Here is a 16290-nt window from a genome sequence, read left to right as displayed (position 1 = left end):
AGTCATCTCTATGTCCAAGACAGGTCTTTTGTTCGGTTAACTGGTTAATTGCAAATTAGTTTTTCCTTCAATCTCAGTGGTCGGTTCAATATTAGCTTGGTTCTCAACTAAAAGCAAAAGCTTCTATCGGAAGGTAGTCCCTTTACATGTCAATTATCAGTAAGACCCAATGACACCGTCAACCAGTCAGAACATGGTTAAATGGCTACCGTCCAACTGTGACCCTTTCTAGCACTCAGTCAGAGAGTTGATCCGCGCTTTGAATTTTGTTTTGAACTGCAGAAGAAAAAGAGTTGTGATATGAGTGGGAATTGAACCCACGTCATCGAAATGTATTCCCAAGCCCTAACTCTCAATGCCACGCTGGCTACGGCGGAACGTTCCCTTTTTATCAGAACTGTTTGCGTTTTTTCTTTGTTCTACCTCTCACTTCTGATTGGTTGAAACGCGTTGCTCAAGCGCACATCCCGAGAGTCGAACTTGCGCCGCGTGGTCTTAAGCCGGGCGCGTAACCATTGAGCTAACACTTTTTTGAAAGTGTGTTCTTCAGCTTCACAACCAGGGCGGATTCAGAACGTAATTTATGGGTGGGCCTATAGGAAATATCTTGGTGGGCCTTCACCAATAATGCTACGGCGGGCCAGCATACAAAAACTTAGTGTTACCGGAGCTTCTATACACAAAGCGGAGTCTCCTAGGCTTCGAGCACGGATGTTGATTGTTAAACCTTGTCGAGGTTAAAGGTTTTATTGATTTGGTTGATTTGATCCATTTGGTTTGGTTCTAAACAAATTTTAGGTCTAGTCTTGGTTTGGTTTTGAATCTTTATCCACGGACTGACAAAGCTTTGAAAGGTTATTCCTGATTCGCATACTTGTAGAGGCTTTTAACGCTGGGCCGATTACCGAGGTTGACAGAGTATAGTTTTCTCGATTGTAAGATTTTTGTTGCCGGGGAATTATTTCATCCACTAAGTGCCTCTAAATGGAGAGTAGTCCTGAAATGCGTTGCTCAAGCGAATACCCCGAGAGCAGAACCAGCGCCGCTTGATCTTAAGTCTAGTGCTCCGGGCGGTTTGGTTAAAACAAAAAAAATATTTTTTATCAAAAGCTTAATTCGAAATGAAGCAAAATCTAAACAAAAATTTTCAGTCGACACAAAATGTTTTGCCACACATTGCCATTGGTGTTTAACACTGGTAAGCCTGAACAAAATTTGACAATCAACGAAAGAAAATGGCATTCGTCTTATGATTCTAGCAATGTAGCTTACCCCTGTGCTCAGGGCCCGATTAACTATAAGGCACACAGGCCTCAGGCCCCCTGGCTTTGGGGGCCCCCATTTTTTTACATTAGTACCGTAGGCGTAGGTAGTGGATGTTATTGTGCCAGTGTGTGCACAGTTGTTATTTTTGAGAAACGATTTCAAGTTGTGTAACAATTGCTAAGCAGAATAATGATCCGAATCGTCGCGCTTTGGCGAAGTTACTGGCTATGCTAGGCAAAAGTTAAGCACTGCTGCTCTGCATCAAAAGCAATTGCCAATAGGGGCCCCTAAACTTAGCTGTGCCTCGGGCCCCCGTGAGCCTTAATCAGGCCCTGCCTGTGCTTATGTTAGCCACTTTAACACAACAAATCTTGTAAGAACCCTAATTCGAGTTAAAAAAGTTGCTTATGTCATCATAATCCAAACTGTCAATGAGTTGTCTTTCAAAAGACAAAGGTGTCAAGTTGCTAAGGCGTGCAGTCAGCATGGATGATCTCAAGCGCGTATGGATCCTGTTTGTTGCGGAGAAAAATCTCTCAACGCTGCAGGACGAGTACGGGACGCGCAACTCCGTTGTTCCTTCAACATTAGAAGGGTCAATTGCCAATTTGACATTTTTTTTTACACTTTACTGCTGGCTTGCTTTCAACTAAAAACCTTAAATTACTTTAAAACCAACTTCACTCTTCTTATGTAACCCATAAAAAGTAAAATATTTTGTAAATTACAAAAAAACGTAACTCTTCTAGTGTCGCGGATAAGCCAAGCGGATGAAGTTTCGCATCCCTATGATCTACAATTCCTAAGGACGAGGAAGGCAGAGGATGGTCCTTAAAACTTTGTTCATGTTTGGGAAAGTGTCATTAGGGTAGCTGTCCAGTAGGCTTACTTCCATTAATGTAGGAAAGCTTTCCCGATCCATTTTCCGTCTGATGTGTTGAATGAATACAGCATGTTCAGCATCTGCGATCTCAATGTCATACAGTGCACACGGACCATTTAGAATGTTTTTTCGCGAAAAGTGGCAGATCCAGGTGCGATAGAGGCCGCTGCTCTCATTAATCCATACGTGTCGTCCATAAAGCGGCAGTTTAACTCCGTTGTCTGCCTGTCAAGAATACAGTTCCACAGCGCCCTTAAATCCTCATTGCTCTTGACAGCCGACGATTTTCCCAGCGTTGTGGTGACAACAGGCTTGTGAAACTTTGAAAGCAGCTTGCGTTCACTTGAAGCATGGATCACGGAATTAGATGATTCAGTGATCCATGCTAGAAGCAACTGTAGCGCCTGAGAGTTTTTTCTCTGACGTCACGCGCTTCGCTTCACTGGCGTCGTCGGATTCTAGAATATTCTAGCATTTAACACATACCGCGAGCTGCTGTTCTCGGACTTCAATCTAGCAATCAATTTTTGTAAGATGCCTAAACCGCATTCCTATTGTACGTCATCGACACGTTGATCTGCCGTTGTGTTTCGTTATATGGTCGTGTGTAGAGCTGGCAATGCTTGCGGCTGCGCCTTCCCAATCAACAATCCCAACCCTTCTTTTAAGAAACGTAAACCAAAACCATGGTTCCACACTGTGTTGCCAGATTGGGCTACTTATCGCAAATTGGGCTACTTTCCATATGTGATTTGCGACAAAAAATTGAGCTTGGCGACTTGCGACTTTTTGGGCTACTTTTAAATTTAGATTGGCGACAATATAACAAGATTGCGACTTTTTTACATTGGAAATTTCTTACTAAAGTAAGTTTCGCTTGCAGTCTACTGACAGTTTATTTGTAGCTTACAAATTTTACAGCGCATTCTCATGTTTCCAAGACGTAGCAAGGGACATGGTTGAGTGAGTTTCTAGTCTATTCTAGCGTTACATTACTCCGTTCTATGTCTTACTGTAGAAGTCAGAACGCAGAAGTGCTTGAAAAGTAGTGTGCTGAAAAAGTAGTGAGAATCTAATACTGTACCCGATAGAGCCTGATGTGAACGTGCCTTACTGTACCGGTAACTCTGTTGCTATTTAGCAGAGTAATTTGTGCAATTTCACTGGGTTTGTTAAGCTGATTTTTCATATGTGTGTTTTTTAGCTGTACATTCAAGAGTATTTGACGGCTTGTATGTTATTAATTAACATTTTTTTTCAGGTTCTTCCACTGACTGGCATGCAGTTTTTACATAGTTTACTAATCAATGTAGTAATAAGTAATATGTATGTTTGTTGAATTTGTGTAATGATGATTGTACACCTTGTCCTTCAGTGAAAAAAAAACCCAACACATGCAGGTGTTCCACTCCACAAATCTTAATTTTTGTTACGATTTTATGAGAAAAATTGGCTTTTTTTATGCTTTTTTATGATCTTTTTGCTTATTTTATGCTGTTTTTATGCTTTTGCACCGGCCACATTATATTGCTTAACTGAAGTTACATTCGCTAAAAAAGTTTGGAAGCAATCCACACTACTGACAAGATACCAGCGACTTAAGGGAGGGATTTCAAGCAATTTTGATTATTAACTAATATACCATAAACAAACGAAACCAAGCAACAACATGGCGTTTATCATGATACACAGGAAAAATAACTAAAAATTCCAAACGTTTTCAATCAAATGTGTTCAACCATCAAATGTGTCAGACGAACAATCAAATGAGCTGCAATTTTTATGATTTTTTATGACTAAGGTAAAATTTTATGACTATTTTATGTTTTTTTTTAAAAATGATAAATTTTATGATTTTTTATGATTTTATGCCGAGTGGGACCCATGCACATGACAAAACTGAGGCTAAGCAGTTTCTGTCATGAAGTATACCTAATAGAGACATCCAAAAGATTGTGGCTGTGTCAGTGATAAAACGCCTCACGGGGGTCTGGGGAGCGAAGCCCCCCAGAAGTTGGAAAACATAGTTCCCGCGCCCCCTGCTATAAATTGGGCTACTTTGGGAGCAAATTTGCTACTTTTTTGGCTACTTTTTTTTTCAAAATCTGGCAACTCTGGTTCCACACATACACACAGACTCTCAGTTAATTTCTGCAGTTAAGTTAAGTGGTGGTGAAATTGTTAGTCGTTTGGGTGCTTTCATTTTGGTGTTATTGGATTCTATTTGTAGTCAAGTAAAAAGATTAAGTCAATAAACAATGCAGCTGTGAAAAACTCTACTTGCAATCAGCAAGCACTGCTCAGTTGAAGATTAAGTCAAGAAACAAGGCAGCAGTGAAGACGACTTTGTGTTCTGGTCATTCCTCGCCAATTATGCCCAGGAATGTCGCCGTCTTGCTGACGGCTGCATATGAGCGCGAATACTGACTAGCAGCGTCCGCTACACAACCACGTCCCAGTTAGTTATCTCATGTTTTACCATCAGTTGTTCTGTCAGTTTGAGCACTTCACCAAAGTTAATCCTCGTGGAAAGTTCCATAATTATGTAGCTAAGCTTTCAGTGATTCAATCAGTGATATAATCTATAGGCCTACAGTCTGTCACACAAAGTGTTGAGCTCTGCAGGCCCTTGGTGGCAAAATCGCTGTTTTCAAACAGTCTGCAAAAAGTCAAAAGCATGAAAACGAACTTTTTCGTTTGCATCTGCTGCAGGAGCTGCTCTGCTTCTATTTTCGCTTGTCCACTGGTTTCAGAAAAGCCAGCCAGAGATAGATCAAGCAACTGCAATATCTTATGCACTGACCCTGATTTTGAACTCCACTTGGTGTCACATGAGCGCTCCAGCTCCATAGTGCAGGTGCAAAGGTCAGTTGGGTTCACATTTTGACCTATCCTGCTCCTGTACAGTGTAGCCTACATACCACATATCCAGGGTTGGAAGTAACGACTAGTTGTCACTATTCAATAACGTTATTCGTTGCTTTCTGAATATCGAATGCTTATACCCATTCCTTTTAAAAATAAATATCGAATGCGCGTTATTCCTTGCTTGTTTATGCAAACAACAAAATCATTATTCGTTTTTCACTAATCGATATTTATGAGAACTGCAGAATCATTTTTTGTTGTTCATTTACTTCGTCGTCAAAACAAATTTACGAGGTTTAGTTTTTGGATTACTATCCGAACTAGTCTCTTCCGATTTTCTAACTTTCAAGGATTAAGGAAAATTTTGCGGCAACACAGTTCAGAAACACCATGCCAGTGAGAGTCGTTAACAGTGTTGTCAGCCTTGTGGTTTTCTCACAAGTTTGGGCTTGTTTTTTTACGAGTTTGCGTATTTTTTTGAGTTTGCGGGTTCCTTGTTTTTGGGCTTGTTGTTTGACCAGTCAAAATTTTTTAAACTTGTTTTTGACACTGAAATTGCGAGGTTTTTATTGTAGTCAACATTGGATGTATCCCTTTTCAAAATAGGCTAATTATTGCATGGAATGGCGTAAACAAATTCCATTATTGAAAAAAACGTGATGCATGGACTGCAATGGTTGCATTGAAAATTTGAACCGCTAAATTGCGTGCTTTATGCTTATTGGTATTGGTTGCAAATTATTGGGCTTGTTTTTGTGTTGATTTGCCTGTTTTGGGCTTGTTTTTTAGATTCACTTGCTTGTTTTCAAAAAACAACCTGGCATCACTGGTTGTTAAATACGCAAATACAATAAACTACAATATTTTTAGTAGTTGCTATTCATTGCTTTTTTAAGTATCGATAGCAGAAAGTCATTGCTTTTTTGGGAACTATCGAATAGTGAAATAATCATTGCTTTTTGACTAACGACTTCCAATCCCGCACATAATTGGCCAATGCATGAGATTTAGCGCAATGAAGTGCTATTTATAATGTCACGCTTCATTGGTTGGCAGCTGGAACGGTTAACGGCAATGCTCACGAAACCAATGAAGCATAACTGGAAAACAATCACAATCAGCGCTTCCACTTTGGTGGTAATTACCACAATTGTGGAATTTTCATCATACTTGTGGTAAAAATGTGGTAATGAAAAGTTTGTGGTAATTTAGTGGTAATATGGGAATTTTGTGTGGAGATGTTGCCAAAATGTGGAAATTATAAATTTTGAAAATTTGACATAAAATACTATCAATAAAAGAATAAATAAGAGTATTTAAACTGTTGTCTTCCGAATCGAACAGATATGCACAAAACTAGCGTACTTATAATAGCATGCTACTAGCATTTTCCGCTGTTTTCGGTTTGATTTTGGAATGCGTCCTGACTTTTGACTTTGAACGTAGGGTAACCATGTGATCATATTCATAGTCAAGATGTTATTCAGATTCTAGTTGCGGTGTCAAGTACAGTACTTTGCTTACTTATTTCAAACGTTTCAATAAGCGGTACCGTTTATAAACTGAGTAGCCTAGTTGTTTTAGACCTTATTTTACACTATATAGTGTAAATATAGCCAAATAATAGCGTTGCTAGATAAGGAATTCTGGGTGCTGGTTTAGGATCGGCCGCCTTGGTTAGTGACGTCACAAAAATATGTGACGTCATGCAAATAAACGCAACTACTTGTAGGAAGGGTGCAAAAACGCGGAATAGAAGTAAAAGCGGAAAGCCTATTGATTTTTAAATATTTGTAGGCATTATTATTGATCTAGCGCTAACTTAAACTGTTACTATTTTGTACCAATTCTCAGCAATTGAATTTTTACAATAAAAATACTTGCTTTATTAACGTAACAACTTTCACGTTTATATGTTATCTACAAAACGAGCAATCGTGGTTCAGTATAAGCCGCCCACAGTTTGCTGTGATCGATGAATACTGCCTCCACCAAATACGCTGTAGCTTTCTCATTTCTGCTTGGATTCTAACAATTTTACTATCGTTGGATGGCATTATGCTTCATCTACTCGAATGGATTAATTGCCAGTCTAAAGTAGGCATTACATTTATGTAGCGCTAACTTAAACTTTACTATTTTGTACCAATTCTCAGCAATTCATTTTTTACAATAAAAATACCAAACCAACACAAATTAAAAGAGTATGTCTTGGTTTATTCATATGTTATCTGTCACATTCATATCTAATCCACAAAACGAGAAATCGTTGTTCAAACGTAACCGCTCGACGAAGCTTTTTACCAAAACAATGCAAACACTAAGCGATCAGTTTCGAGTGTTCATTACAAGCCGCCCACAGTTTGACGCGATCGATGAATAGTGCCTCCACCAAATATGCTGTAGCTTTCTCATTTCTGCTCGGATTTTAACAATTTTACTATCGTTGGATGGCATTATGCTTCATCTACCCGAATGGATTAATTGCCCATCTAAAGTAGGCACTATAATTATGTAGCGCTAACTTAAACTTTACTATTTTGTACCAATTCTCAGCAATTCAATTTTTACAATAAAAATACCAAACCAACACAAATTAAAAGAGTATGTCTTGTTTTATTAACCTAACAACTTTCACGTTTATATGTTATCTACAAAACGAGAAATCGTTGTTCAAACGTAACCGCTCGACGAAGCTTTTTTCCAATGCATTTTTCAAGGCGATTCGATCGTGGTTCAGTATAAGCCGCCCACAGTTTGCTGTGATCGATGAATACTGCCTCCACCAAATATGCTGTAGCTTTCTCATTTCTGCTCGGATTCTAACAATTTTACTATCGTTGGATGGCATTATGCTTCATCTACTCGAATGGATTAATTGCCAATCTAAAGTAGGCATTACATTTATGTAGCGCTAACTTAAACTTTACTATTTTGACCAATTCTCAGCAATTCATTTTTTACAATAAAAATACCAAACCAACACAAATTAAAAGAGTATGTCTTGGTTTATTCATATGTTAACTTTCACATTTATATCTAATACACAAAACGAGCAATCGTTGTTCAAACGTAACCGCTCGACGAAGCTTTTTTCCAATGCATTTTTCAAGGCGATTCGATCGTGGTTCAGTATAAGCCGCCCACAGTTTCATGTGATCGATGAATACTGCCTCCACCAAATATGCTGTAGCTTTCTCATTTCTGCTCGGATTTTAACAATTTTCCTATCGTTGGAAAGCACGATACTGCATCTATCCGATTAAATTGGTTGCAAGTTTAAAGTATGCATTATATTGACCTAGCGCTAACTTAAACTTTACTATTTTGTACCAATTCTCAGCAATTCATTTTTTACAATAAAAATACCAAATTAACACAAATTAAAAGAGTATGTCTTGCTTTATTCACCTAACAACTTTCACGTTTATATGTTATCTAAAAAACGAGAAATCGTTGTTCAAACGTAACCGCTCGACGAAGCTTTTTACCAAAACAATGCAAACACTAAGCGATCAATTTCGAGTGTTCATTGTAAGCCGCCCACAGTTTCATGTGATCGGTGCATACTGCCTCCACCAAGTATGCTGTAGCTTTCTCATTTCTGCTCGGATTTTAACAATATTCCTATCGTTGGAAAGCATGATGCCTCATCTACCCGAGTGCATTAATTGCCAGTCCAAAGTAAGCATTACATTTATGTAGCGCTAACTTAAACTTTACTATTTTGTACCAATTCTTAGCAATTCAATTTTTACAATAAAAATACCAAATCAACACAAATTAAAAGAGTATGTCTTGGTTTATTCATATGTTAACTTTCACATTTATATCTAATCAACAAAACGAGCAATCGTTGTTCAAACGTAACCGCTCGACGAAGCTTTTTTCCAATGCATTTTTCAAGGCGATTCGATCGTGATTCAGTAGCCTACAAGCCGCCCACAGTTTGCAGTGATCGATGAATACTGCCTCCACCAAATGTGTTGTAGCTTTCTCATTTCTGCTCGGACTTTAACAGTTTTACCATCGTTGGAAAGCACGATACTGCATCTATCCGATTAAATTGGTTGCAAGTTTAAAGTATGCATTATATTGACCTAGCGCTAACTTAAACTTTACTATTTTGTACCAATTCTCAGCAATTCAATTGTTACAATAAAAATACCAAACCATCACAAATTAAAAGAGTGTGTCTTGCTTTATTAACCTAACAACTTTCACGTTTATATGTTATCTACAAAACGAAAAATCGTTGTTCAAACGTAACCGCCCAACGAAGCTTTTTTCCAATGCATTTTTCAAGGCGATTCGATCGTGGTTCAGTATGAGCCGCCCACAGTTTGCTGTGATCGATGAATACTGCCTCCACCAAATATGCTGTAGCTTTCTCATTTCTGCTCGGATTCTAACAATTTTACTATCGTTGGATGGTATTATGCTTCATCTACCCGAATGGATTAATTGCCAATCCAAAGTAGGCATTATATGTATGTAGCGTTAACTTAAACTTTAGACTGGCAATTAATCCATTCGGGTAGATGAAGCATAATTCCATCCAACGATAGTAAAATTGTTAAAATCCGAGCAGAAATGAGAAAGCTACAGCATATTTGGTGGAGGCAGTATTCATCGATCACAGCAAACTGTTAGACCGAGAGCCTACGACAGAAGATTTCACCCCATAAGGTACAAAAGGTTTGAGCCCTTGAAGTTACTGGGGTCAACCATGTCACTCACAAAAAGTATGGAAGATTGACCGCACCGGGTGGATCTGGACCCTAGAGCCCCCTAAAAAACCAAAAAGGGGGTTAATTTCACCCCATAAGGTACATGGACCAAACTTGGTGAAAACGAAGTTCTATGTCAGGACATCACAAAAATATCAAATCTAACAATATTTTCGAGTGGAAAGGTGATGTAAGACTCCCCCCAAAGTGACCCCCCAGGGGGTTAATTTCACCCCATAAGGTACATGGACCAAAGTTGGTCAAAACGAAGTCTTATGTCAGGACATCACAAAAATATCAAATCTAACAATATTTTCGGGTGGAAAGGTGATGTAAGATGCCTTCAAAGTGACTTCCCTTAATGTGACCCCCTCGGAAGGTTTATTCCACCCCATAAGGTACATGGACCAAACTTGGTCAAAATGAAGTCTTATGTCAGGACATCACAAAAATATCAAATCTAACAATATTTTCGGGTGGAAAGGTGATGTAAGATGCCTTCAAAGTGACTTCCCTTAATGTGACCCCCTCGGAAGGTTTATTCCACCCCATAAGGTACATGGACCAAACTTGGTCAAAATGAAGTCTTATGTCAGGACATCACAAAAATATCAAATCTAACAATATTTTCGGGTGGAAAGGTGGTGTAAGATGACTTCAAAGTGACTTTCCTTAATGTGACCCCCTCGGAAGGTGTATTTCACCCCATAAAGTACATGGACCAAACTTGGTCAAAACGAAGTCTTATGTCAGGACATCACAAAAATATCAAATCTAACAATATTTTCGGGTGGAAAGGTGATGTAAGATGTCATCAAAGTGACCCCCAGAGGGTTTATTTCACCATAGAGTACATGGACCAAACGTGGTCAAAACGAAGTCTTCTAGGGCACCACAAAATATCAAATCTAACAATACTCTCAGTTGGAAAGGTGATAAAAGACCTACCCAAAAGTGAATCTCCTCCTATAGTTTAATTTACTTCATCCCTTTCTCGAACCAACCTTGGTGTAACGAAAGTGCTATGCCAGGATAGTACGAATGGATTAAATTTAAAAATATTTTTATATAGGTTTTGATGAAATACATTCACAAGCTGTCCCATGATGCATGAAATGGAACTATAGCCTACTTTACAAAAAGTTTTTGTATAAATCATATTAAGTCAATCGAAAAAAGGCAACAGGACATGACAATACATGGCTTTGTAACACCAAAAACAGAAAGTACGTAAGAAGCATATAGGCTACAGTAGCCAGAAAATTGATCCAAGATCTTGATACCACCACTAAATGTGGACTTAATCGAACAACTGACTATCCAAATCAAAACGTTTCGAAATGAATCATTTGGAACGTTAATTTAGGCAGTAATGAACATTTTCCAGCTGCTACAATAAATAACCCAATAAACCCAATGTAGTAAATTTTTGTTTAATGCCATTTGCTTCATGTCTCCAATCAGTTATTGTAACTGTTCATTCATAAACAGAGATTGTTTGTGTAAATGTAAACGGTAACTCAATTGGTTAGCGCGTCACTTCTGGAACGAAGAAGCTTCAAGATCAATAGCGGCGCTGGTTCGACTCTCGGGGTGTGCGCTTGAGCAACGCACGTTAAGGGCTGCTCTCCATTCAGCGGCATCTAATGGATGGAATAATTCCCCGACAACAAGCCTTCAACAATCGGAAACTTCACTCTGTCAATCTCGGTGACCGGGCCTGCGCCAGTGATTCAAAGCCTCTACAAGTATGCGAAACTGCCAGGATTAAGCTCTGCAAGAAGCTTTCCCAGTCCGAGGATAAAGATTCAATCAATCAATCAATCACTGGTGTCGCTTTTACTTTCTTCGTCTTATTCTTCAGATTCATACAATTCTCCTGTTATATACAGAGAAATAAAGACTGTACGAAACAATTGCTATTATGCACTACAGATATGCGTAACATACAATAGTAATTTTATTATCTTTTACAGACGTCTATTTTTCTTCGAATAATGCAACATTGCAACTTACTATTAACTGGAAAAAGTTCAACATTTATTTGTTATTTAGTGCACCCAGGCATTTTTCTCAAGATTGCAGAAACTATTGGTTATAGGTTCCTAAAACGAAACTTTACAGCCAGTTATTGGCTAATGTTTACAGTAAGAAAGTAAACGACTGATAGACCAGGAGAAAGTTTTATATTTATAAAGGGTAACCCAAGCGACATCCAATGCTGTTTACCTTCTTCTTGACTTTCCTGGATGAGATCAGATTCCACGCAGAGACATCTAAAGATGCTTTATACCTTTACCTTCAAACCACACCACTTTATAAGAACCTCCTTCTTCTTTCCAGCCATACTCTAGCAGCAACGTTGCTGCTTGTTCACTTCTAGTTGAAGATAACCACCATCTTGTGATGAGATGTGTGCGCCTTGTCTTCTGGAGAAGTACTCGTAAACAAAGTGGTAGAGTACTACTATCTACAGTAGCTTCTGGTATGCATGATATCCTTTCATTTTCTTTTTTGGGTTTGTAGCCGTCTAAAAACATTTGTAAACGGACTTCGTTGACATAATTAATTTTCTTGTTTTTGTACATGTTACACACAAAGTTCTCTATGGCGATGATAGTGTCTTCACTAATTTCTTTGTCGTGTCCGAGTTGGCTAAAAGCTGCCTGCGCTTCGTGGTTTCCTTGGAGTAATTTCAGCGGCCGCACTTTCCCTTTCCTGCTAAATGACGAGGTGTAATCAGAATCTGTAAAGGCATGATATGCAGGTAAACACTTGCAAATCGTCACTCCAAGTGCGGTAGGCCTATGCAGCTGGTTGATGTTGATGTACCGCTGCGTGTTATTGCTTTGCAAGCCAGCTTCTATCCATATCTTTAATGAAGGATCAAAAGTTCCATAGCAACCTAAGCCAATTACAAGACAGTCAGTGTCAGACGTGCGGATAACCACATTGCTTGGGGCTGGTACATCGCAGACAGCTTGCTTTATCTCTGTATATAACAGGAGAATTGTATGAATCTGAAGAATAAGATGAAGAAAGTGAAAGCGACAGCAGTGACAATGAAGAATAAAGAAACGACCGTTTACATTTACACGAACAATCTCTGTTTATGAATGAACAGTTACGATAACTGATTGGAGACATGAAGCAAATGGCATTAAATAAAAATTTACTGCATTGGGTTTATTAGGTTATTTATTGTAGCAGCTGGAAAATGTTCATTACTGCCTAAATTAACGTTCCAAATGATTCATTTCGAAACGTTTTGATTTGGATAGTCAGCTGTTCGATTAAGTCCACATTTAGTGGTGGTATCAAGATCTTGGATCAATTTTCTGGCTACTGTAGCCTATATGCTTCTTGTGTACTTTCTGTTTTTGGTGTTACAAAGCCATGTATTGTCATGTCCTGTTGCCTTTTTTCGATTGACTTAATATGATTTATACAAAAACTTTTTGTAAAGTAGGCTATAGTTCCATTTCATGCATCATGGGACAGCTTGTGAATGTATTTCATCAAAACCTATATAAAAATATTTTTAAATTTAATCCATTCGTACTGTCCTGGCATAGCACTTTCGTTACACCAAGGTTGGTTCGAGAAAGGGATGAAGTAAATTAAACTATAGGAGGAGATTCACTTTTGGGTAGGTCTTTTATCACCTTTCCAACTGAGAGTATTGTTAGATTTGATATTTTGTGGTGCCCTAGAAGACTTCGTTTTGACCACGTTTGGTCCATGTACTCTATGGTGAAATAAACCCTCTGGGGGTCACTTTGATGACATCTTACATCACCTTTCCACCCGAAAATATTGTTAGATTTGATATTTTTGTGATGTCCTGACATAAGACTTCGTTTTGACCAAGTTTGGTCCATGTACTTTATGGGGTGAAATACACCTTCCGAGGGGGTCACATTAAGGAAAGTCACTTTGAAGTCATCTTACACCACCTTTCCACCCGAAAATATTGTTAGATTTGATATTTTTGTGATGTCCTGACATAAGACTTCATTTTGACCAAGTTTGGTCCATGTACCTTATGGGGTGGAATAAACCTTCCGAGGGGGTCACATTAAGGGAAGTCACTTTGAAGGCATCTTACATCACCTTTCCACCCGAAAATATTGTTAGATTTGATATTTTTGTGATGTCCTGACATAAGACTTCGTTTTGACCAACTTTGGTCCATGTACCTTATGGGGTGAAATTAACCCCCTGGGGGGTCACTTTGGAGGGAGTCTTACATCACCTTTCCACTCGAAAATATTGTTAGATTTAATATTTTTGTGATGTCCTGACATAGAACTTCGTTTTCACCAAGTTTGGTCCATGTACCTTATGGGGTGAAATTAACCCCCTTTTTGGGCTTTTTAGGGGGCTCTAGGGTCCAGATCCACCCGGTGCGGTCAATCTTCCATACTTTTTGTGAGTGACATGGTTGACCCCAGTAACTTCAAGGGGTCAAACCTTTTGTACCTTATGGGGTGAAATCTTCTGTCGTAGGCTCCCAGACTATGTGGGCGGCTCATACTGAACCACGATCAAATCGCCTTGAAAAATGCATTGCAAAAAAGCTTCGTCGAGCGGTTACGTTTGAAAAACGATTGCTCGTTTTGTTGATTAGATATAAATGTGAAAGTTAACATATGAATAAACCAAGACATACTCTTTTAATTTGTGTTGGTTTGGTATTTTTATTTAAAAAGTTGAATTGCTAAGAATTGGTACAAAATAGTAAAGTTTAAGTTAGCGCTAGATCAATATAATGCCTACTTTAAACTTGCAACCAATTAATTCGGATAGATGCAGTATCGTGCTTTCCAACGATGGTAAAACTGTTAAAGTCCGAGCAGAAATGAGAAAGCTACAGCATATTTGGTGGAGGCAGTATTCATCGATCACAGCAAACTGTGGGCGGCTCATACTGAACCACGATCGAATCGATTTGAAAAATGCATTGGAAAAAAGCTTCGTCGAGCGGTTACGTTTGAAAAACGATTGCTCGTTTTGTGGATTAGATATAAATGTGAAAGTTAACATATGAATAAACCAAGACATACTCTTTTAATTTGTGTTGGTTTGGTATTTTTATTGTAAAAAATGAATTGCGGAGAGTTGGTACAAAATAGTAAAGTTTAAGTTAACGCTACATAAATATAATGCCTACTTTGGATTGGCAATTAATCCATTCGGGTAGATGAAGCATAATACCATCCAATGATAGTAAAATTGTTAGAATGCGAGCAGAAATGAGAAAGCTACAGCGTATTTGGTGGAGGCAGTATTCATCGATCACAGCAAACTGTGGGCGGCTCATACTGAACCACGATCGAATCGCCTTGAAAAATGCATTGGAAAAAAGCCTCGTTGGGCGGTTACGTTTGAACAACGATTTTTCGTTTTGTAGATAACATATAAACGTGAAAGTTGTTAGGTGAATAAAGCAAGACACACTCTTTTAATTTGTGATGGTTTGGTATTTTTATTGTAAAAATTGAATTGCTGAGAATTGGTACAAAATAGTAAAGTTTAAGTTAGCGCTAGGTCAATGTAATGCATACTTTAAACTTGCAACCAATTTAATCGGATAGATGCAGTATCGTGCTTTCCAACGATGGTAAAACTGTTAAAGTCCGAGCAGAAATGAGAAAGCTACAACACATTTGGTGGAGGCAGTATTCATCGATCACAGCAAACAGTGGGCGGCTTATAGGCTACTGAACCACGATCGAATCGCCTTGAAAAATGCATTGGAAAAAAGCTTCGTCGAGCGGTTACGTTTGAACAACGATTGCTCGTTTTGTGGATTAGATATAAATGTGAAAGTTAACATATGAATAAACCAAGACATAATCTTTTAATTTGTGTTGGTTTGGTATTTTTATTGTAAAAATTGAATTGCTGAGAATTGGTACAAAATAGTAAAGTTTAAGTTAGCGCTACATAAATGTAATGCCTACTTTAGACTGACAATTAATCCATTCGGGTAGATGAGGCATTATGCTTTCCAACGATAGGAAAATTGTTAAAATCCGAGCAGAAATGAGAAAGCTAGGAGGCACTATTCACTACAAATATTAAAAAATCAATAGCCTTTCCGCTTTTACTTCTGTTCCGCGTTTTTGCACCCTTTTTAAAAGTAGTTTCGTTTTTTTGCATGACGTCACACATTTTAATGACGTCACTGACCAAGGCGGCCGATGCTAAACCAGCACCGAATTCTGTCCCAATTTGAGAAAAGTTTAAAGCTGTTGAAAACAAAAACTTGCATTTTGGAATTTTTTTTTAGTTCTGGGTAAAGATCAAATCCCTAACCTTATTCCTAAGTCTAACCCTTCCTAACTTTAATCCTAACTTTGACAACAGCTGATTGTAACCATGGCAACAAATAGGTAAAAATAGCTACTTTGTTCATGTAAAAGTAAGTAAAAATATGGTTAAATTGGGAAGAAAATCATAGTAAAAAATGTGGTAATCTGAGGACAAATGTGGTAATACAAGTGGTAATCTAGTTTTGTAAAAGTGGAAGCACTGATC

Source organism: Aplidium turbinatum, chromosome 13 (assembly GCF_918807975.1).
Source record: "Aplidium turbinatum chromosome 13, kaAplTurb1.1, whole genome shotgun sequence".
NCBI lineage: Eukaryota > Metazoa > Chordata > Ascidiacea > Aplousobranchia > Polyclinidae > Aplidium > Aplidium turbinatum.
The sequence above is the reverse complement of the archived record's forward strand: the minus strand, read 5'-3'. Positions refer to the sequence as shown.